The sequence below is a fragment of the Schistocerca gregaria genome, chromosome X (assembly GCF_023897955.1).
Source record: "Schistocerca gregaria isolate iqSchGreg1 chromosome X, iqSchGreg1.2, whole genome shotgun sequence".
NCBI lineage: Eukaryota > Metazoa > Arthropoda > Insecta > Orthoptera > Acrididae > Schistocerca > Schistocerca gregaria.
This window is the reverse complement of record NC_064931.1, coordinates 409,247,815-409,269,486: the sequence shown is the minus strand read 5'-3', so window position 1 is coordinate 409,269,486 and position 21,672 is coordinate 409,247,815. Positions and strand designations below refer to the sequence as shown.

The following is a 21,672-nucleotide window of genomic DNA, read 5'->3' as shown; positions in this document are numbered from 1 at the left end:
TCTACTAAGAGCTCTAAATGTGCGAAGACATCAGTTTTGCAGCCCACGCCGCACCCTAAGTATTGGTGTATTTGCCTTTTTGAGACTCGAACGCTCCCAGTCTTTGCCTCCCTTCCCTTATCTGGCTGTATGCGCCTGAATTTTAGTGGCATTCTCGGCTCCCCTTCACCTCCGCTCTTCAATGAAGGCCGGTGCTCTGTGCTTGCTAGTAGGTATCGAGACTAGTCTCTGCCGCCTCTATGCTGGCTTTTCCAGTGGAAGTGAACAGTCGTGCGGTTTGTGTTCATAGTCATTCTTGTGTAATTTTAGTGTATATTAAAAGGAAGGTCAGCGTTGGTCGTAATATTGATGTTTCATTAATAGCAGAATCGATTTTCTATCACATAGTGATCATCTTCGGTGCTGTACACATTAAACTCAGACACTGGTATCAAGTTATCAATAACCAAAACTGAGAAGCAATCACAATAGTTATTGTGTACAAATAGACTTTTGGAAGGGATAAAAGGGGGACGACGCCCTCCCCCTCCCTCCTCACGAAGAGGAACTGTTCTATTTCTTATTGCTACGCCACATATGAGTGTTTTCCCAAAGACTCAAAACTTTATACATTTTCCCCGATTTTCTTACTAATTTGCCTGGAGTAACACGGAGACTACATCAGTGACTGCCTGGTGGTTGCACCATCACTTTGCTCATTCGCAACTAGCTCCGTACGTCGACATCAGACGCCTATTTAACCACTACCATGTACTGACTGCACCGTCACTTTCGTAGCTTCTTCGGGTTCAAACAAGCTCTCCCATCATTCTTATGCAAACCATATTATGTACATGGACCTCGACTATAGAGGTTCAAAAAATATCATGTACATGTACCTCACTACCCAGACACTGGGCATGAGGTCCGCATTAACCAACCCCCCCTCCTCCCCTTACCTTACCTTATCACGTACAATCTTTCAACACCCACACACTATGCGGAGTACACTGCACTTAATGCATGGGTGTACTGAGGAGCGACCAGTGACATGTACAGTCGCATCAACATCCCCCCCCTCCCCCCCTAAAAATCATGTACAGCATTTCGACACTCACACACTATGCGGAAATACCGCACTAGATGCGTGGGTGAACCGAGGAGCGACCAGTGACATGTACAGTCACATCAACATCCTCCACCCCCCCTAATCATGTACAGCATTCGACACCCTCACTCTATGCGGAACACACCGCAGTAGAAGTGAGGGTGTCATAAGATGCGACCAGTGACATGCACAGTCGCATCAACATCCCCCGCCCCCCAAAAATCATGTACAGCATTTCGACACCCACACACTATGCGGAAATACCGCACTAGATGCGTGGGTGAACCGAGGAGCGACCAGTGACATGTACAGTCACATCAACATCCTCCACCCCCCCTAATCATGTACAGCATTCGACACCCTCACTCTATGCGGAACACACCGCAGTAGAAGTGAGGGTGTCATAAGATGCGACCAGTGACATGCACAGTCGCATCAACATCCCCCGCCCCCCAAAAATCATGTACAGCATTTCGACACCCACACACTATGCGGAAATACCGCACTAGATGCGTGGGTGTACCGAGGAGCGATCAGTGACATGTACAGTCACATCAACATCCTCCACCCCCCAAATCATGTACAGCATTCGACACCCACACCCTATGCGGAACACGCCGCAGTAGAAGCGTGGGTGTCATGAGATACGACTAGTAATATCTACAGTCGTTCTTATAACCCACCCCTACCCATGACACACGTCCGCTGCTTGCATGCCCTTATTGAAAACCTGTTACGTTGTCGTAGTAAGTATAAATTCTATATCTATTCGTAAAGTAAAATTATAAGTATAAAAGTACTAATGATTAAAACAATAGTTTTTTTGGAATAGAATTTGTCAAATATTGTACCTACTCTTTTCCTCTGTGCTTCTAAATTTAATTTTTGGCACAACGGTATTCCAGTCCGCACTCTAATGCCATCTGTTGACGGCAGGCCGTAACTTGTTTGGCCACGGGCTACTCTGCAAGTGACGTCATTGAAGTATGGCGACGCGACACTGCAACAGCCACTTGTGATTTGTTAATGGCATTGATCGCATGTGGCGTGTACGATAATGAGTTTATGGAGAGAGATTGTACTCACGCTTGTGGACTGTGCATAAAGTACAGCGAAATGTGAAAAAATCAAAGATCACAGGTGCAAGACGAGCACGTTGTTACAACCTATAAAGAAGTGTTTTATTCCAGTCTCCAGACGGTAAATACCTTCATGTAATCAATAATTTATTATGCACACATTCTTTAGGCAGTTTTATGTATCCCGTCAATTGGTTAAGGACAGTAGTAAGTTTCTTAGTCCGTTTGTCGAGTTTTATTCTTTGTTGTTTTGACAGTTTTAAACGGAGTGTATTTCAGTGCATGTATAAAGATTTTGCTTTGTATTAACGGCCTAGTAACTGACGAATTTGCTTCGATTCTATTTTGAAGTCGCAAATATCCTTATCCGTGAAATGATTAAAATTTTGTTGTCGTTCAACTGCTACGCCAAGCCACAAACGTATACCTATAAATATACAGTACATATACAAAAAAGATTTGTTTATAAAAGCGAAAACTACAATAAATTATAACAAATTTCAAATAAACTATAATATTTAGGCCAAAACAATTTGAACAAAGCATCTCGTATTGACAGTGTTAAAGATATTGTGTTACACTCCAAATTATTATTACTGTGCTGTCGCATTTTCAGATTCATAAAAAATTATGAATTGATTAAGAAAGGATTAATCGATAATCAATTGTACAGTCTGCTTAAATAAGTCGAATGGAGCTGCTACCCATTCAACAGGCAGTTTGTTGAACATTGTCATACACATCAATTCATAGCTGTTCAATAATTTAGATAATCTACAGTAAGGCATGTCTACAATTTCTAGTGTCATGAGAGTGCAAATCCTGTCGAAGTTGATATTCTGATAAGCTATTCTTTGTATACATAAGAACTTTGCAAATGTGCAAGTTTATTATAGTTAATTTTTTAGGTCAGTAAACAATGGTCTGCAGTGGGCAAGTTTTCCAGAGTTTGTAATAATCCTAATAACTTTCTTTTGAAGTACCGGAATATCCTGAACAGGGGTGCTTTTGCTCTGAAATAAAAGCCCATATGACATAATACTGTGAAAAAAAGCAAAACAGTATGATCTTACTTATGCTACAGGTACATGATTTTTTAAATTTCTTAACACGTAAACCACCACAGAATTGTGAAGGCTTTCGTGACCACTAGTTGACAAACTACCTGTAGGCCTATGTCTTGGGTTATTTGGCCAATGTTTGCCTGATGATTTTTCTGACGTTTTCACCAGCATGAGTGGCTGGCATTATCAGAGTTTCACCCTCCATTGTCAGTGGTGGACTGGAGCCGAGTTTGCTGCTGCAGCTATATGTACCTGGTGCGTCAGCATCGAAGGGCTTCTCTGTGGTCATTTCCAGTGCGGTTCTTTCCTTGCTATCTGCAACAGTCGTTTGCTGCAGCATGGGAAGCCAAAATCCACTTACCTTAATGCTTTCTTGTTGAGGCTATTCTCCTATTTGCATATTTCTATATCTTTTTTTTTTCTGCAGCCAGAACATCTGTATCGGCGAATTTTAATACATGGTTGGTTTCACATAGTGCGTGCTCTGCTGCGGCCAATTTCTCTACGTGTCCCACCTGATATGTTGCTTACATTCTGTGATCCTGGTGTTGATTGATTATACAGGCATTCCAACATAAACTTTACTGCATGTGCATGGTATGCAGTATATTCCCGACATTGCAAGTGGGATCCCTTTTATAGTTTGCTGATCTGAACACTCTTTGACCCTCTTTGTTGGTTTGTAAATAGTCTTTACGCCATATACGGCCGATTCTGTCCATCACTCTGGAAATGTATGGCAGAAAGGTCGTTCTCGATGTTTCTTTTTATGTGGTGTCACTTCACTGAGTGTTTGACTCTGTTACACTTCTGATACAACTTGTGGCGTACCCATGCGAACCAGGTGATGTATTTTATGTCTGAGGTGCTGCGGCTTACGTATTTGTCTTGTTCGTGTTACGAGCTTATTAATCATGCCTTATTTCTGGCTCAGGTGGCGATTTGATGGTTTGTGCATGTATCGGTCCATGTGTGTCAGTTTTTGATACTCAATGTGTCCCAGGTTTTCACAATCGCTTGTGACCAGTACATCTAGAAATGGTAGGTTTTTGTCCATTTCTGCTTCTATGGTAAATTTTCTGTTGGCATGGAAGCTGTTCAAGTGGCCTAGGAAGTCACCGAGCTGTTCCTCACCATGGCTCCACACAACGAAGGTATCATCAAAGTATCTGTACCACAGCTTAGTTTTACAAGATACCAATTCCTGTGTGTGTGCTTCAAAATCTTCCATGAAGAAGCCTTTCAGCTGTTCATAGAAGCTGCCATTTTATGTGAAATGGCTCATGGTGAGACATGAATCGAAGAGCTTTGTGGTGTCTTGTGGGAAAAATAGAACCGATATCACTTGGCAGCTCGCGTGTATTTGGCTATACTGCGATTGTGAGGTTGCAATAGCTGACAACAACTCTGAAGTACATTTTGTAAATGTAAGCTAGAATCGACGTTTATATGTAAGTACAGCAAAGTACGTTTTTCTAACAATGGAGAGAACGTCGATGGAGACTAAGCTTTTGATAGTATATGAAGCTGGGAAGTAATAACACCCGAAGTTACTGACAATATCTATGAAAAGTCATTCTGAATTGTTACCTTAATAGCTGCATGTAAAAAGTCGTATGAGTTTAGCAACATGGTCTACTTTCTTCCTCCATAAGGTAGTGTCTACAGTAGCAAGATCTTCATGTAGCAGCCTTTCCACTACTGTTATGGTAAAAGTCTTTTTACTTCTAATGTATGCCTTGACTTCACTCCAGACCAATTCAATTGGATTAAAATGACAGTGATAAAGGCGTAGCCTAATTACCAAGTAACCCTGTTTGCTTGCAGTTTCATCCACAACATATTTAGGTGTCACAGGCTTATTTTGCTTCACGAGCGAATATAGCAATAGCTTTGTCGTGCTTATGTCCGCAGCAATGTCTCTCGCCTGCAACCACTGCACTATAGTTTCTTTACAGTCACTAGTGGTGGGAGTTTTATCTAATATCGCAGAATGGTACGGCGCATTGTGCATAACAAATACTGTCGGAATGCTGAACTGGAGCAACAAATTTTTAAACCACTGCCAAAACCGTTGGTGGTCCACATCCTCATGATAGTCATTGGTTTTTCTTGATCGAAAAACTAAAAGTCCTACAGGCACAATGCTGTTGGAAGATCCTGCATGGGCCACAATTAATCTGGGTCCCCTTCTTGTTGGCTGATTTCAGTTGCTATTTGGAATATCATCTATTCAGCATTTCTCAACTGATTCTCCAGCATTGACCCGTGTTTCTTCTAACCTGCAACAACATGAGCTTTATTGAGTAACAGTTTTCGTCCATCCAACTTTTTAAAACGGAAGCTCATACTTTTTAACACCATCGTAAGTAACTTTTCCCCTATGAGAAAAGTTCACTTTCTTTTAAAGAAATTAGCAACTTCGCTATTGTGGGGTATTCTTTCCTTCTATAATATCCATATATGTGCCGATGAATTGCATCGGGTTGGAAAGAATCAATATCTTTAAGAGGACGACGCTGCTTTTTTTCTTTCCAGGGGTACTTGAAAACACACTGTTTTTCCCCACAGGGACTTTCTGCCACACTGATTGCTTCAGAGTCTTGCAAGTTGTGAAGTAGCACCCCTTTCATTATAACTGTTCTTTGGCCGAGTCCTAGAGTTTTCGAGGTACGCCCTAAAACTTAATCAGCTGAAATTGACGCTTGCTCATGAACAGAAACAAATTGTTTTTCTTGCTCGTAAAACTTGTCTCCTCCGTAGCAATTCCCAAGCCTGACTTTTTAATGGCACTCCACAGTGCAACAGATTATTGCTTGGTGAACGACATCGTTTTGGTGACATTGTTTCATAAACAGAAACTGTGGTCGAGGCGGTAACACAACATGACACAACACAACACTAAAGCAGGTGGTTGCGCACTAACAAACAATATTTACATGGAAGCCAGCAACATGGTAGCGTTAACGTCGGAACTGACATTTTTTTGTCCTGTTATTGGTTTAGAAGATGCAGTGCCTCACGTTCCTCACTTTTCAGCTACGTTGCCAACTTTATGGCACTTGGGGAATGACCTTGAGTGACATCTTTCAGCGGCCCGCGTATAAGGGGCACTTTCATAAACAAAGAAACATCAAAGCTTACCAGGATGTCGTTTGGCGCAAGTTTGTGTCTTCAACTTCTCAATGAAATGTCCTGAGTTCTTTATGGATGTGTCAGTCTTCCCCACATGTGGCTGGAGCAGAGAGGCCAAGTGTTTTGCCAGTTTATACGCATGTAGATGCAGAGGAACCAGCACAGCACAGAAGCCCTGCCACCTCAGCTGTATGGATTACCATAGGTCCATATGAATAATGTTCCACTAACTCTAATGTATAAACTGGCAAAACACTTTGCCTCTCTGCTCCAGGCTCCAGCCACATGTGGGGAAGACTGACACAGACATAACGGACTCAGGACATTTCATTGAGAAGCTGAAGAAGCTAAATCTTGCACCAAATGACATCCTGATCAGCTTTGATGTTGTTTGTTTATGAAAGTGACACTCAGTGACTCTGGAGCACATGGGTTCCATTTACCCCGCAAGACATCACAAAGCTCTTTCATGCAAGTCTCACCAAGAGGTATTTCATATGGAATGGCAACTTCTGCGAACAGCTGGAAGATGTTGGCATGGGTAGTCCTCTTAGTTCAGTGGTGGCCAGCTTCTTTGTGGAACATTTTGAAGCACAGGCACTGGACTTGGTACCTTCTAAACCTAAGCTGTAGTACCGATATGTTGATGATACCTTCATTGTGTGGAGCCATGGAGAGGAACAGCTCGGTGACTTCCTAAGACAGCTGAACGTACTCCATGCCAACATAAAAATTGTCATGGAAGTAGAAGAGGACAAAAAACTACCATTTCCTGATGTGCTGATCACATGGTTTACCACATGAGTGCTGAGAACTTGGGACATAGCATGGACACGGACCAATACCTGCACAAACTATCAAATCACCACCTGAGCCAGAAAAGCTGCATGATTAATATGCTTGTAATGCAAGCAAGATGAATACATGAGCCGCAGCAACTCAGATGCCAGATGCAACACATGGAAAGTATTAAGAAGAGCAATGGGTACTCCACAAGTTGTATCAGAAATATAACAGAGTCAAACACTCGGTGAAGTGACACATCAGAAAAAGAAATGTCGAGTACAGCCTTTCTGCCATACGTTCCCAGAGTGACCAACAGAATCAGCCGTATATTGTGCAGACACGGCGTAAAGATTATTTACAAACCAACAAAGAAGGCCTCAGATGGGCAAACAATAAAAGGGACCCACTTACAATTTCGGGAATATACCACACACCATGCTAATGCAGAAAAGTTTATATTGGAATGATTGGATGATCAGGCAACACTAGGATCACAGAATGTAAGTGATACAACAGGTTGAGAAATCGGTTGTGGCAGAGCACGCGCTGTGTGAGACCGACCACATAGTAAAATTCACCAATATGGAAGTTCTGGCTGTAGAGAAGAACTATCACACCTGCTTGTTCAGAGAAGCTATAGAAATACACAAACATGTGAATAGCTTCAACAAGAAAGAAGAGAGCCCAAGGTAAATGGATCCTGGCTTCCAGCTCTGCAGTGAATGACCGTTGCAAGTAGCAAGAGGAGAACCTCACCAGAAATGGCTCGGAGAAGCCCTTGGATGTTGACACGCCAGGTACGTATAGCCTTCGGTCATGAACTCTGTTCCAGTCCACCACCAAAAATGGGGGGTTAAACTTTGACAACCGCTCATACTGGCGAAATGTTTTAAAATCATTAGATGAACATTGGCTGCAGAACTTGAGACAGAAACCAACAGGCAGTTTGTACACCCCCCATAGGCAACAATTTACTACTGGCAAATCTGTTAAACTAAATAACTCCGAGTTTTACTCTCACTGAGTAGGAATCCATTAGATGATGATGATTGGTTTGTGGATCACTCAACTGCGTGGTTATCAGCACCCATACAAATTCCCAACCTTTGCTCAGTCCAGTCTTGCCACTTTCATGAATGATAAGGAAATGATGATGACAATACAAATACCCAGTCATCTCGAGGCAGATGAAAATCTCTGACCCTGCAGGGAATCGAACCAGGGACCCCGTGATCAGAGGAATCCATTAGCTCGAAACCAGATTGATGTTTGTGATAGGGTGTATTTAGCTGTAGTTTGAAGGGTATTAAAGTGTCAACTGGTATTGAAAAATGTGCTATCATCAACATACAGTCCGCCCCCCAGTAGCTGAATGGTCAGCCAACAGAATGTCAATACTCAGGGCCCGGGTTCAATTCCCTAAGCACCTTTTTAATGAAAGAGTCAATAGCATGAACAGTAGGTTTGCCCTTCCTAAAGCTAAACTGTGGTGTGGAGAGAATATCATTATCACATAACTGGTAATAGATAACAGATTCTAAAACTTTTGATAAAACTGATGTCAGAGATACTGGGTGACAACTAGAGGAGCAATTTCTGTCCCCTTCCTACAAATGGGCACAACTCTTGATAAAAAAAATTTAACACCTTATATATATATATATATATATATATATATATATATATGCGCGTGCACACACACACACACACACACACACACACACACACACACACACACCAAAAGGCCTAAAATTATTTACCATAGTTAAAACAACTCCTGGTGTTGCCTCTCAGAAAAAAAAAATTGTCTTTTAATGCATGGCTTACACTATGCAATTTTCTAATATCAGATACTGTTTCATGAGGCCTAACAGTGCTTTCACAAATTTCGTTGACTGTACACAAAAGTTATTAAATTCAGCAGGTCATACAGCTACAGCCTCTTTTTTGTTTGATTTTGGGTACTGGGATTATTGCACTCTGTGATTTCTTGCATTTATTTTTGGATGACTCTATGCTAAAGAAGTTATGTTGTTTCTTAGCCTCATTGACTGCATGTTTATAATCGTTTTGAACTCTTAAATGTCATGTACCAGGTGTCCTTAGGCCTATGCTTATTTGTGTTATACTGAGAAAAGTTGGTCTCAAAATATTTAAGAAAGCTTGAAAAAACCTATCAAAGATTATATTAGCAGAACGGTGACTATTATTGTTGAACAAATCTTTCCATTCATAATTCTCAAGTGAAACAATAAAATTAGAAATATTTTCCTGTGTTATTGGTCTTCTAATGTCGACTTTAAGCTCTTTGAGTAATTTATACTTCACGTTAAGTTTACTTATTTCTACCCTAACTGAATCAGAATCTGGGAAAGCAAAAACATCTACATCAGAACACATTAACTCTCTGTTAACTTTTGTAAATATAGCATCAACACAAGCAGTCTGTCTTGTAGATTTCCAGTTAGTACAACTAAAATTAAATTGCCTAAACAGAGTTTTAAATTCAAGATTATAGCATAATATTTATTCTTGTTAGCCACAAACAGCAACATACTTATTGTATTCTAAATTTAGTAGGGCTCTAATATTTGCTTTTAGAAACACTTTCCTGTCCACACTGACATTTCTGAATGTCCAAAGCTACAACTTTAACTGTAGTTACTTATAAGATTCATACAAGAATGTTTTTAAGTGTGGTTAAAATATAATTTGCGAAGAAAGCTGTGGTCATTTTGGTACTTAGTGCCCTTCCTCTTCAATACTGCATAGTGGATGGCTAGTACAATGTTTGTAAAGCACTGTTGCCTGGCGTAACATGGTGTGGTAAGGGTAGCTGTAATGGTTAAATTTTTATATATGGGTGTCAGACTTCATGGCACCATAGCACAACAAACTGAGAAAGAAAAAGAAGTGGCTTGGATAGATCTTTGATGCACTGCAGCATTGAAACTGCATATTTGCACAATAAGCAAGTATAAATATGAAAGCCTCAAAATACTGGCGTGATACTTACTCCTTGGTGCTACAGCCCCCCCCTGCGGGTTCGGGGGTTAGAATAGGCCCGCGGTATTCCTGCCTGTCGTTAGAGGTGACTAAAAGGAGTCTCAAACTTTTCGGCCTTATATGATGGTCCCCTGTTGGGTTTGACCTCCCATCTCTCAAAATTGTCTGAAGAGCGAGCCGATTGGGGAAGGGCGCCTTACTTGGTGCATTGTGTCCACCTTGTGATCAGACCTTTCGCCAGCTTATACACCGTTGACTTGCAGTCCTGTCCACTCTCCATCTCTTGGGGATGACTGTTTCTGCGTGCAGATTACACCTTGCACTGTGCAGTGCCTCTTTCTGCACCGACGCCGACCATGGACCATATGTTACCTAACATCCAGCATGGTAGCCGGTCCATTGTGGTGGGGCCTCCATGTACCCTGACAACACAGGGATCGCTCTACTGATGCCTGCGCCGTTAACTCCCCACGTATGCCAAGTAGTAGATGCCTATCCTCCTGGGATATCGGGACTCCCGGCAACGGCCATCCTGCCAGGTGGCTCTTGCTGTGGCTGGGTGGCGCCCGTGGGGAGGGCCCTTGGTCGGAGTAGGTGGCATCAGGGCAGATGACCCGCAATGAAGCGTGGTACATCGTCTCTCACTGGTGGCCAGCCGCCAGCAGTCTCTAAGCGTTCTCGGGCTCAGTTTAAAGCTCAGAAGTACGATCCGAAAACGTTCCCCTCCCTGTCCACACCGTGGGAGGAACGTAAGTCTCAGGATGGCAGTAGCAGTTATTCGCCCCGCTTCTTAGTTTGTACGAGGGCTGATGGGGAGTCTTTTCTCTCCACAAAGCCTCAGTTCTTCGTCAAGCATTTAGAGGACAAGTTTGAGGAGGTGGAGGGCTTGTCAAATATGCGCTCTGGGTCAGTCCTGATACAAACGGCATCCTCTGCCCAGTCACGACGGTTACTCGCTTGTGACAAGTTGGGGGATGTTGCTGTTACGATCACACTCCATAAGAGTTTAAATATGGTCCAGGGAGTTATTTACCATAGGGATCTTCTTTTGCCGTCTGATGAAGAGCTGCGCGCCAATTTAGAGCGCCGAAGTGTACATTTCGTCCGGCGCGTTCATCGGGGTCCGAAGGAAAATCAGATTACTACCGGTGCCTTCATCTTAGCCTTCGAAGGGGATACATTACCGGAAAATGTCAAGGTGATGGTCTACTGATGTGACGTTAAGCCCTATATCCCTCCCCCGATGCGGTGCTTTAAGTGCTGGAAGTTTGGCCATATGTCTTCTCGCTGCACTTCCAGCCTCACATGTCGAGATTGCGGACGCCCATCACATCCCAATACTCCATATGCCCCGCCGCCCATCTGTGTCAACTGCGGGGAGCACCATTCACCTTACTCGCCAGACTGCCGAATTTTCCAGAAAGAGCGTAAAATCATGGAATACAAGACCCTGGACAGACTAACCTATACTGAGGCCAAAAGGAAATACGACAGACTCCATCCTGTGAGAATGACATCTTCCTACGCTACTGCTACAACACCTGTGCTAGCCCCGTCTGTTTCTCCAATTGTGGCCGGATCGACGAGTAGTACAACTCCTCCTGCCCCCTCGCCAGTGGGGGGCTCTACACACTGGGTTGCTCCTGCGCCACCTACCTCAGGAGCAACACCATCCCACCCATCGGGGACGTCCATCCCCACTTCTAAGCCGGAGAAGTGTCCAACTTCTTCGGCTTCTCATGCTCTCAAGGGGTCCTCCCTTGGGTCCCTCCCTCCCCAGGTTTCCGCCAGCGAGAAGCCTGACGACCGACAGTTGCGTAAGTGCCCCCAGTCGGCTGGTCGTAGGGCTTCACAATCCTCCTCCGTCCCGGAGACTGAATCGGTGAAGCCCTCCCAGCCGGTGCGACCCAAGGAACGGCGTGAGAAACCCAAGAAGAGCTCTCAGCCCAAGGAACTCGCGGTGGCAGCCATCCCACCGCAACCTTCCAGCTCTGCATCTGAGGATGTGGTGGAGATTCTGGTGTCCGCTGAGGACCTCAATCTCGCCGATCCATCAGATGCCATGGAAAGTACTATCACAGGTGCTAAATCGGAGGCAGCAGGTGACCCAGCGGCGTAATCTCCCTTCCCAGTCCCATCACGCCTTTCTCAGCCATGGACAACACCATCCTCCAGTGGAACTGCAGCGGTTTCTTCCACGATCTAGCTGAGCTCCGCCAACTTATCAGCCTTCACCCTTTCCTCTGCATTGGTCTGCAGGAAACTTGGTTTCCGGCAATGCGAACTTCCGCTCTCCGTGGCTACCAGGGTTATTATAAGAACCGGGCAGCTTATGAAAGGGTGTCTGGTGGCGTCTGCATATATGTCCTGAACTCTCTTCACAGTGAGTCTGTACCTCTCCAAACACCTTTAGAGGCTGTCGTGTTTGGGTGTGGATGCCACAGGCTGTTACCGTCTGCAGTCTTTACCTTCCACCAGATGGTGATGTAGCGCAGCATGTCCTGGCTGCTCTGATAGCCCAATTGCCGCCACCTTTCTTGTTACTGGGCGACTTTAACGCCCATAACCATCTGTGGGATGGGTTGGTGGCAACAGGTTGAGGCACCATCGGTGAGCGTTTATTGGTGCAGCTCAATCTCTCGATATTAAATGATGGTGCCTTCACACACTTCAGTGTGGCGCATGGCACATAGCACATACTCCACCATTGACCTTTCCATCTGTAGCCCTAGCCTCTGTCCAATGGAGAGTGCATGACGACCTGTGTGGTAGTGACCACTTTCTGATCTTTCTGTCACTACCACAGTGTCAGTCTTCTGGGCGCCCTAGCAGATGGGCTCTGAATAAGGCTGACTGGGACTTGTTCTCCTCCACTGCTGCTATTGAGCCTCTCTAATGGTGACATTGATGCAGTGGTTCAATCGGTCACCACTGGCATCGTTACTGCCGCCAAATCTGCCATTCCCCGTTCTTCTGGGTCCCCTCGGCGGCGGACTGTGCCTTGGTGGTCGCCTGAGATCGCTGAAGCGATTAAAGCTCGCCGGCGGGCGCTCCAGCGTTACAAGCGACATCCCTCAATCGAACACCTTATCACCTTCAAACGGCTGCGTGCGCGAGCCCACCGCATTATCCTCCAATGCAAGAAGGAGTGCTGGGAGCGCTATGTGTCCACCATTGGCCTCCATGTCACTCCATCACAGGTCTGGACCAAGATTCGCCGCCTCTATGGCTATCGGACCCCTGTCAGCGTCCCTGCGCTCTCACTGAATGGAGCAGTTTGTACTGACTCCGACGTCATTGCAAACTGCTTGGCAGAGCACTTTGCTCTGAATTCCACTTCTGCCAACTACCCCTTGGGCTTCCGTTCCATTAAAGAGCGGATAGAACGTCGGAGTCTTTCTTTTTGCACCCACCATCCTGAATTGTACAATGTTCCATTCAGTGAGTGGGAATTCCGCAGTGCCCTCGCCGCTTGTCCTGATACCGCTCCTGGCCCAGATAGCATCCACTCTCAGATGCTGAAACACCTTTCAGTGGACTGCCAGCGACGCCTCCTCGACCTTTACAACCACATTTGGGTCGAGGGTGAGTTTCCATCGCAATGGCGGGAAAGTCTTGTTGTCCCTATTCTGAAACCGGGGAAGAACCCTTTGGAGGTGGACAGCTACTGTCCCATTAGCCTCACCAACGTTCTTTGCAAGTTGCTTGAACGGATGGTGAGCCGGCGCTTGAATTGGGTACTGGAGTCTCGGGGCCTTCTGGCTCCGTCTCAGGGTGGGTTCCGTAAAGGCCGCTCCGCCGCCGACAATCTGGTGAGCCTGGAGTCGGCCATCCGTACTGCCTTTGCCTGCCATCAGCATCTGGTCGCTGTCTTTTTCGACATGCGGAGGGCGTATGATACGACATGGCGTCATCACATCCTTTCTACACTTTATGGATGGGGCCTTCGGGGCCCTCTGCTGATCTATATCCGCAATTTTCTGTCGTATCGTACCTTCCACGTGCACGTCGCGGCCTCATATAGTTCCTCCCAAGTCCAGGAGAACGGTGTGCCACAGGGTTCTGTTCTAAGTGTGTGTCTGTTTTTAATAGCCATTAACGGGCTCGCTGCGGCCGTGGGAAATTCTGTCTCCGCTTCCCTGTATGCTGACGACTTCTGCCTTTACTACAGCTCTATTGGCATTGCAGCTGCTGAACGTCAGCTACAGGGCGCAATCTGCAAGGCCCAGTCGTGGGCTGTAGCGCACGGTTTTCAGTTTTCGGCAGTCAAGACCTGCGTTATGCATTTCTGCCGGCGATGCACTGTTCACCAGGAGCCGCGGCTTTATCTCGACGGCGAGCTTCTTACAGCGGTGGAGTAACATAGGTTTTTGGGGGTGGTTTTTGATGCCCGGTGACTTGGCTACCTCATATTCGACAGCTTAAACAGGCGTGTTGGCGGCATGTAAATGCTCTGTGATGCCTGAGCCACACCAGGGGGGACGCCGACCGATCTACTCTCCTACAGCTTTACCAGGCGTTAATCCAGTCCCGCTTGGACTATGGGAGTCTGGCTTATGGCTCAGCATCCCCATCTGCGTTGCGGGTGCTGGACCTAATCCTCCACAGCGGGATACGCCTTGCCACTGGTGCCTTCCAGACCAGCCCTGTGGACAGCATACTTGTGGAGGCTGGTGTCCCTCCACTGCGGATATGACGCCAACAATTACTGGCTGCTTATGCTGCCCATGTTTTTAGCTTGCCCGGGCATCCAAATTATCGTGTCCTGTTCCCGCAGTCCGTCTTCCATCTGCCAGAACATCGGCCCAGGTCGGGTTGTCCGATCGCCGTACGCGTCAAACAGCTTCCCTACAGGTTTGGGTGTTTCCCTGTATCCCCTCCTTTCCGGGCCCCTCTGCGTACACCCCCATGGTGTGTGCCTCGCCCTTGCCTTCGGCTCGACTTGGCACAGGGGCCGAAGGACTCAGTCCCTCCGGTGGCCTTCCGACGCCACTTTTATTCCATCCTGGCCATGTATCAGGGTTCTGGCGTTGTCTATACTGATGGTTCGATGGTTGCTGGTCGTGTCAGTTATGCACTAACTCTAGGGGACCATTCTGAACAACGTTAGTTGCCGGCTGGCTGCAGTGTTTACACTGCTGAGCTGGTCACCATCTTTCGCGCCCTAGAGTATATCCGCTCCTGCTCAGGTGAGTCCTTTGTTATCTGCAGCGATTCCCTGAGTGGTTTATAAGCTCTCGAGCAGTGTTTCCCTCGTTCTCGTCTGGTGATGGCTATCCAGGAGTCCCTGCATACTCTTGCCTGTTGCGGCAGATCTGTGGTCTTTGTTTGGACCCCGGGCCATGTTGGGATACCCGGAAATGAAACTGTTGACTGCCTGGCGAAAGAGGCCACTAGTGCACCATCTCTGGAGATTGGCTTCCCGGCGACTGATTTGCGGGCACTATTACGCCGCAAAGTTTTCGATTTATGGGGCACTGATTGGCGCAACCTGCCCGTGCCAAACAAACTCCGCCATATCAAGGAGACGACTACTGTGTGGCGGTTATCCATATGAGCCAACCGCAGGGAATCAATCGTCCTTTGTCGGCTCCGCATTGGCCACACCCGACTCACGCACAATTATTTACTATGTCGTGAGGGTCCCCCTCTTTGTCGTTGTGGGGCGTCCTTGAGGGTGGTCCATATTCTGTTGGAGTGCGCCCTTTTAACTGTGCTCAGGCAGTCTTTTGCGCTGCCTGATACGCTCTCTGCGCTTTTATCTGACGACTCTTCCATAGCAGACATAGTTCTGCATTTTATTCAGGCAGGGGGATTTTATCGCTTAATGTAAGTGTGTGAGTTTTTGTGTTGCTTCTGGCCTATGGCCTACGATTTGTCTGATTTTTTTTCATGTGTTTCTCGGTGGTTGGCTTTTCCCTTTTTGTTTGTATGGTCGGCCAACCACCGTCACACTCTGTGTGATTTTAGTTCGTCTTGTCTGGTCTTTGTCTACGTTTCTCTTGTTCTGTGTTGTCTGTCTTATCGTCTGTTGATCGTCTTTATTCTCTGTGGGTGTTTTTAGTATTTGGAAAAAGGGACCGATGACTGTAGCAGTCTGCTCCCTTTAACCCCCACAAACCACCACCTTGGTGCTACAGCCCATGTAGGGCCTTGGGCTTTCTGATGATCACAGCCCAGTCTGGATGATTTTCTGCTCGTTTCCTCTATCTCCTGACTCCAATCTTTCTCAGATCATTTTCCACATCCTCCAGGCATCATTTCCAGGGTCTTCCTTTGCTCCTTTTGCCACCTGGGTTTCCTGTGTAAACCTTTTTGACAGCTCTATCCTCCAACATTCGCTCACATGGCCCAGCCATCTCAATCAGTTACACTTAATTTCAGTCACTAACCACCTCATACACGGCTCCAACAGTCTTTCTTAATAATTTCGTCTCCCAACTAATCAAGAGTTGTTCTTCTGCTGCAGTCATTGTCCATGTTTCTGAGCCATACATTACCATCAGTCTTATGACTGTTCGATTGACAGTCACCTTCGATTTTCTGCTCGGGCTATGTGACTAAAGGGTCTTGGTCAGGGCCCAGTAAGCTCTATTTCCTGCAGCAATCCTAGATTTTATTTCTTCTCTTATTCTGCTATTCTCCATAACCAGCACTCCCAGGTATTGGAACTTCTCACATCTCTCATAATTGCCTCTGTTCAACTTAATATATTTCGCTTTAACAACAGCATTTTCCCTGGAAGCAAAGAGATCCTGTATTTTTGTGTAGTTTACTCTAAGTCCCAACTGTTCTGCCTCCTTTTTCAGTCTTCTTCCATTTCTTTCAAACTTCTAGACAGCAAACACACATAATTGGCATAAGCTAGATTTTGGTGCATACGGTTAAACAGAATGCCACCTCGGTTATCAATCTCCATCCTTCGCATCACTCTCTCCAACACTATGCTGAAGAGTAGCTTGGATAATACATCACCCTGCCTTAACCCTTGGCTGACCTCAAATTCTTTAGACAGTTTTCCTCCCACTTTTACCTGGTATTTTGTGCTGGTGAGGGTTATTTGTACTAGTCTAAGTTTACTTGGAAATTCCATCTCCAATAAGGTGTCATACAACTTTTTCCTTTTATCACTATCATAAGCCTGTTTAAAGTCTACAAAAAGCTGGTGTACATTCACATTATATTTGTAACACTTTTCCGTTATTTGCCTTATAATGAAGGTTTGGTCAGTTGTTGATCTGCCCCGTCGAAAACTGCACTGGTAGTCGGAGTTATTTCTTCTGTAATTGGTGCAAGTCTCATAGCAACGACTTTAGCTAATGTTCTGTACATCATGCTGGCTAAAGCAGTACCAAGATAATTTTCACAGTTTGCTTTGTCCTCCGTATGAATCAGGTATGTAATGGCAATGTTCCTTTTCCCATATTTCCACTATCAACTGGTGTGCCAATCTTTTTAGATGTTCACCTCCACCCTTGATCATATCTGCTGGAGCCTTATTATTCCTTAGGCTTTTAATTGCCTTCCTAACTTCCTCTATTGTTGGCATAGGTAGAGGTCTTCCAACCTGACTAACATTCTGCCACGCTTGGTCACCCTCTGTTTCATTTTCTTCCAGAACTTCTCTTTCTGTAGTGACATTCAGCAGCTCACTGAAATATTCAGCCCCTTGACCTAGAACCTGTTCTTCTCCTACAAAATTTCCTTCTTTATCTCTGCAGAATACCGTATGTGGTTGGAAGCCTTTCTTCAGTTCCTGAACTCTCTTGTAGAATTTTCTTACTTCTTGATCATTATACTCTTCTTCTAGATCTGTAATCCATCTCCTCTCTAATTCTCATTTCTTTCTTCTGCAAATCCTATCTGCCTCTTTCCTTTTCTTCATGAATTCTTCTGTATTAGGTCTTGTTGTCCTGTTTATCATTTTCTTCCTTGCCTCATTTCCCTCTTCCACTGCCCTTTTACTATCTTCATCATACCATCCTGCCCTTTTCACCCTGTCTTCTAAACCCAAAACTACTTCTGCAGTTTCTTGTAGAGCCTCTTTAATCATAGTCCACTTTCCTTTGATGCTTTCCAGAGCTTGGGTTTGTTTAGCCTCACACTTCTTCTGCAGTTCTGTTTCATACTTTTTGGATACTCCCTTCTCTTTCAGTTTGGAAACATTGTATCCTCATGGAGTTTTTCTCTTCCCTCTGGATCTATAGTCTGCTATGCATTGTCTGTATCTCACTCTTACCATATAATGATCCGAATCACAGTCAGCCCCCATGCAACAATCAACTTCAAGGATGTCAGATGCATGTCCCCTGTCCATCACCAAGTAAAAGTCGTAAATTATAGTTTATTCACTAATTAAAATTATAATATCTCCAGTGGTATGTCACATAGAAAATAAAGACAAAATGTCGTGTCTTACATGGACTATATACTGCAAATTTTACTGCTCAAAATGTTGATGGGAACTCTGAATTGGTATGAATTACAGTCATAAATTTTAGGAGCGTTTAGTAATATAAGGTTAAATTGCTGGAGTGAAGAAGTGATTGCGATTTCCAGGAGCGTGGTTAGTCTGTTTTCGGCTGTATTTTCCGAATATCTCAAGATTCCCAAGTGTGTGATTTGGCTGGGAAGCAAGTGACAGACTGATCTGTGGCATAGGCAGGGGTCTATGTTTCGTTGGAAGACATGTTTGTTAATTGGCAAAGCCCCCTAGTGTGCAATCAAAACACCTGATTGTGGTGAAAATCTTGTGTAGCTCATGGCAGAGCAGTGAAATGTATAACCTTGCTTGTCATGAATCATTATCCGTTTTCCAGAATATGTTGCAATTTCCGATAGCGTGGATAGGCAAGAAACTAAGAGCATAACTTCAATTGGTGGACGCAACTATTCATTATAATCTAAATTATTAATTTCCTGTTTCACGAAAGCATCCATTTTTAAGCATGTTAATGTTCGACACTGTCCATACCATATCAAGTACTGTGACGTATTATGAAATTTGAGATCATTCGAAGGTGATTACCATCTATCTGGTCATGGTTCAGTTTCAATATGGAGTGTTGTGGCTGCCTTCTGGATGAAGCAATTTCTTAAGGACTAATGAAAGCAGAGTGGACCATAATGTATACTTCCATGATCATTGGAATTCCCTAGATGCCATGCACCAAGCAATTTCTTGCCAAATGAGGATTCTTTCCATTGCTGTTGCTGACGGAAGGTGCAGAACAGTAGTGGCATGGTCAATGTGGAGTGCACATTCAGGTGCAGTGCCTGAAATGGTACATGGTCTGGTCATGCCCGAATGGTGTGAAAAATCTCAAGACTTCTGCAGCATGTGAGTTCCTATATGTTGTCTGAAGATGGTGAGACTTGTCACAAATATCATCATGTGTATGCTTTCAGTGACTGACTGGACTTCCTTCTGTCATAAAGTGTGTATTGAGTGGGCAATAAACAATTTTCAACTATTAGGGGGCCCAGGAGTCCCTGTTGAAGTAGATGAGGCAAAATTTGGGAAAAGGAAACACAACAAAGGCCATAAAATCCATGGAAACTAGGTGTTTGGTGCAAATCAGTGATGGTCAAAAAATTACTTCCTTGAGCCCTTTGAATTTAGGACTTGGGAAGTGTGGATCAGAATAATGAAAGAAAAGATTCACTGGGATGATGATTGTCAGTGACTACTTCAGTTCATACAACACTCTAGGTCCTGAAGATTTTCAGTACCTCATAGTGAACCACAATCTGAACTTCATAGAACCAAAAGAGCGTTCTGTTCACACAAAGAACGTGGAGAGAATAATGTGGTGGGATGTTAAGAGGGGCCATTCCATGATATGACAGGAAGACCAAACATTTCGTGGACTACCTAGTTGAGAATACAATCCATTGAGCACATTGCCAGAAGGAAACATTATATCTGTGACTACAATACTGTGCCTTCCGGGGAAACCAGTGCCTTCAGTTTCCTCAGCATTACAGATATATTACAGCATCATTTTGCTTGGTACTGTAAATTTTGTACATTTCTTGAAACAAGTACTTTATTCAGTTTTCATGCTTAACATTTTTTTATAGTTTGTGTGTTCGCACATTGAAAATGTGATGATGTGATTGGCTGACTACATAACCTGTAATGTGCTCAGAACGAACTGGAAAATGGTTGATGCTGAAAATTGCCACTGTTGTATAATGTTGTCAAATGTTACAAAATAAATAAATAAATAAATAAATAAATAAATAAAAAAATAAAAAAATGCCCTCTCAGGACTATTTAATTTTGGTTATCCTGTAGTATCTAATGGTTTAGTCCCCATCTTGTGTCATACTTTTCTTTCAAACCACGTTCTCTTGGAGCAGACTAAGTGTATTACTCTTTGCTCTCACTAAGAGTACCTCAGTAGGCAGTATTTTGTCGATGTACATCCTCCAGTTTCATGTGGCATGTTGTACTCACACCAACGTATTAGTACTCCCTCTTTCTCTTCCACAGATTAAAGTAAAACTTTTAAAGACTATTTAATTTTGTTATGGACATAATTTCTATATAATATACTTACAATTAGTCATTTTTGTGGTTCTTGCTGAGCTGCAGTAAGCTTCATACCTTGTGCACCAATTCTGTATCATTTCAGCTGCTCAGTGCAGGTCATTTCCTGTCACCCAGGATTCACCCTTACAGAGTGATATAAAATGTAGAATGTCATGCATAGTTAAGTAGTATTTGTGTAATGATATGTTTATAGTTTGGCTAACAAATGAAATGTTACAGGGAAAATTGTGGAAGGTGTGACTTTACAGAGGATTTTGGATGATGTGAGAGACTCCATCCGTACTGAAAAAGTCACCTTCAAGGGATTTCATCATCAGTGACAGTCAGCACCTGACAATGAAGTGTTGACTATGTGTGTGGCCTCTGATCACACATACTGTAAGACTGAACTTGATCTGCTCTTTACTCACATAATGGTTTATAGGACCTTTGGGGAAAGTTTCCGTATAAAAATGAGTAACGCATAAAGTTTTTATGGTGATATGGAAATTCAACTGTTGTTAATAAAGAAAGCAAATGACTTGCATTCCTTGTGTCTGTTCATACCTTTATCCTAGTATATAAAGCTAACAAACTTTAACTGAAGTATGCCATTGCTACTTTTCATAATTAAAAGTATCAGTATCCACTGAAGTCCTGTGCAAAAGTGAATGCATAAACACAGTAGTACAGTATTGTTAGTTTTTTGAAGACCTTCACACTGTACTGCAATGGAATTTTTGTGTGTGTATTACTCAGTTGTGGCAAAAATGCACTAAATAAAAAATAGCAAAATGTTGAACTGGAATTGTTTTACACATTACAGTAGCCCCTGAGCTTTTCCTTGTTTAATTCTGTGGATTTAACTAGGTTTGTATGGACCCTAAGTATAAAGTGTAACCATTTGTAACACCACTGACAGACTAGTACTGCCGAAGAATGCTAATTTTGCTATGAAGGATTTTCCTATGCACCTTG

The 21,672-nt window shown here is 44.1% G+C and overlaps 1 long non-coding RNA gene across 1 annotated transcript; it reads left to right on the top strand.

Moving 5' to 3' along the window:
* The first annotated feature begins 2,070 nt into the window (after positions 1 to 2,070).
* On the top strand, positions 2,071 to 21,496 carry LOC126299235 (uncharacterized). Its single transcript, XR_007552750.1, has 2 exons — positions 2,071 to 2,287; positions 20,935 to 21,496. It is a non-coding gene; the product is annotated as an uncharacterized LOC126299235 (long non-coding RNA).
* The last annotated feature ends 176 nt before the right edge of the window (positions 21,497 to 21,672 follow it).